The sequence below is a fragment of the Monodon monoceros genome, unplaced genomic scaffold (genome assembly GCF_005190385.1).
Source record: "Monodon monoceros isolate NGI ecotype Baffin Bay Population unplaced genomic scaffold, NGI_Narwhal_1 Super_Scaffold_21, whole genome shotgun sequence".
NCBI classification, from domain to species: Eukaryota; Metazoa; Chordata; class Mammalia; order Artiodactyla; family Monodontidae; genus Monodon; species Monodon monoceros.
The window spans coordinates 142,707,236-142,710,419 of NW_021703778.1; the positions used below are offsets into that span (position 1 = coordinate 142,707,236).

The 3,184-nt window shown below is 39.0% G+C and overlaps 1 pseudogene across 1 annotated transcript; it reads right to left on the minus strand.

The window, feature by feature from the left end:
• Positions 1-267: 267 nt before the first annotated feature.
• On the minus strand, positions 268-2,347 carry LOC114904561 (annotated as a pseudogene). Its single transcript, XR_003795985.1, has one exon. The product of XR_003795985.1 is annotated as a kelch-like protein 24 pseudogene (transcript).
• Positions 2,348-3,184: the final 837 nt, after the last annotated feature.

Below are 3,184 nucleotides of genomic sequence, written 5' to 3' on the forward strand. Positions count from 1 at the left end.
ACCTTTGTTTGTTGGAAGATTTTTAATCACAGTTTCAATTTCATTACTTGTGATTGGTCTGTTCATGTTGTCTATTTCTTCCTCATTCAGTCTTGGAAGGTTTTGCCTTTCTAAGAATTTGTCCATTTCTTCCAGGTTGTCAGTTTTATTGGCATAGAGTTGCTTGTAGTAGTCTCTTAGGACGTGCTGTATTTCTGTGGTGTCTGTTGTAACTTCTTTTTCATTTCTAATTTTGTTGATTTGAGTCCTCTCCCTCTTTTTCTTTTTTTACAGAAAAGGCTTTATTACAGTTTGAAAGATTGACATTTTGGGGAGAAAGGCACGACAATTATTATTTTTACTTTTCTGTGCATATTGCAAAAAGGAGATATGTCAAGTTCCCACTCTGGAGTTTTTAAAACCTCTCATCTTGGATTGCTGTGGCTTCTTGGGTGAGGTATCCTGGTTTTAGAGCTTAAAGCATTTCTCATTGTATCTATGAATAGTCACACATCCATGATAGGACACTGGCCTGGGCATTGCAGCTACCCCTGTGATGATACTTGTTGCAGGATCATAACAGAGAATAGTGTCTGTGGCTTCTCCATTTTCCCGTCTTCCACCCAGGATATATATTTTACCATTACATACAGACATACCACAGTTTTCCTGTCGGCTGAATGTATTCTGTACATGCATCCAGTAATCTTCAACGAGATCATAACAGTATATTGCCTTGGTCAGTCCACCAGCAACATATATCAGGTTGTTTAAGGATACGGCTGTTATACACCTCTTGGCAATTGGGATAGCTGCACGAAGTAGCCAAGAATTGGTTTCTGGATCATAAGATTGAACCTTATCAGAACAAGTATTATCATCAGGTCCTCTACCAATCACAAACAATTTGCCTATACAGCTAGTCACGGCAGGAGAACTCACTGCTTCCTTAAGGGGGGCAACTTCAGTCCATCGATTTGAAAAGGAATCATAACATTCTACACTGCTAAGTCTGTTTTGCCCATCATAGCCTCCAACAACATATACTTTACCAAGGAGGACAGCCATTTTGTGACGCCATCTGCCTTTATTTAGAGAAGCAACTCTGATCCAAATATTCAACTGTGAGTTATAAATCCAGACATCACGGCCATTGATTCTTCCACCTGAAACAAGAATGTCATTCCTTAGAGCACAGACCGCATACTCTGATTTGGTAAATTCTGGAAGCTTAGCCAAAGACTTCCACTCTCCTGTCACAGGATCATAGCACTCAGTGTATGGAAGATTAAATCCTCCAACTCGTTCACAGCCTCCAACGACAACTATCACCTCAGAATAGCCAGTTGACCTGCGTGGCCTTGTCCTTGGGGACATCATTTCATTCCCAAGTATGTGGTACCGTCTTGCTTCATGCAACAGCTGGTAACACTCAGGAGAATTCTGGATCAGTTGGTCCACCTCAACTGTTTGAACAAAGTAGTTGGGATGCAACAGAGGGAGTCTCACATGTGTCAGGAGCTCATGTAACAGTGGTCTTCTCAGATCAACAGCACGATAGACCCAACGCATGACAGCTTCAAAAACCATCTCCTCTTTGCCAATGACAAGTTCATCACTACAAATATAATCAATAAGTTCATCTTTGTCAAGCTCAAGAAATTCTTCATGCTGGGACACATCCTCAAAAGTCTGTAATGCAAAATGCTTGCCTTTTGTGAAGAGTGTTTTGAGGGAATGGGTATCAGCAAAGCGCTGGATTCCTAAGCAATTGCAAGGATCAAGTTGCTCCTCCAAGAACTTGGCACATGTATCACGGAGAACACTAATCTGAAAAAGGCTTGATGTTTCAAAGAGATACTGTACATTTTCTGTAGTGATCTTCACTTTTCCAGTATAAACATACTGCAAAAAACATTCCATAGCTTCAGCTAAAATACCATTGATCTCAACCAACATTTCTCGGCTTTCCCTGTGGTCATTACAAAACATAGCTCTGAAGTAGCTACTACAGGCTGAGAGAACAGCTCTATGGCAAGGAAATTCTTTTCCTTCCACACAAATGATAACATCTGTGAAAAAACGACTACCTCGGAATTCATTAAATATCTGGAGTATGTTTTCAGCATGGGATGATCCTGAAGAGAAGTCAAAAAACTCACGGCCTGTCAGAGATTTAGGGTCCATTTCAAAAACTTTACGCTTTGTTGCTGGTGAATCACGCACTCTGAGATCCTCTCTGTTTAGTCTTCGTCCCAATATTAGTACCATTGTTACATCAGTTGACTATATAATTGTTGAGAAATAACTGTTAAGGATCTTCCTTATGTGGCTTTTATCATTTGCTTGATCAAAGCCCCAGTTTTTCCACACCAACCTAATCAGTAAGGGCTAGGGACCGAGGAGGTCAGTGTACGAGGTCCAAAGGTGTTATATAGTATCAGAATTGATTTTAGAGTGTAGAACTGCAATCAAGCTTATTTTTCCTTTAGCATGCAGGACCCCTTAACTTCCGGCAGCGAAGCACTGTCTCCCCTCTCCCTCTTTTTCTTGATGAGTCTGGTTAATGGTTTATCAATTTTGTTTATTTTCTCAAAGAACCAGCTTTTAGTTTTATTGATCTTTGCTATTGTTTTCTTTGTTTCTATTTCATTTATTTGTGCTCTAATCTTTATTTCTTTCCTTCTGTTAACTTTTGGTTTTGTTTGTTCTTCTTTCTCTAGTCCTTTAGGCTTAAGGTTAGATTGTTTATTTGAGATTTTTCTTGTTTCTTGAGGTAGGCTTGTATTGCTATAAACTTCCCTCTTAGAACTGCTTTTGCTGCATCCCATAAGTTTTGGATCGTCTTGTTTTCATTGTCATTTGTCTCTAGGTATTTTTTGATTTCCTCTTTGATTTCTTCAGTGATCTCTTGGATATTTAGTAACATATTGTTTAGCCTCCATGTGTTTGTTACGTATTTTTCCATGTAATTGATTTCTAATCTCATAGTGCTGTGGTCAGAAAAGATGCTTGATATGGTTTCAATTTTGTTAAATTTACTGAGGCTTGATTTGTGACCCAAGATGTGATATATCCTGGAGAATGTTCTGTGCGCACTTGAGAAGAAAGTGTAATCTGCTGGTTTTGGATGGAATGTCCTGTAAATATCAATGAAATCTATCTGGTCTATTGTGTCATTAAAAGCTTCTGTTTCCTTATTAAT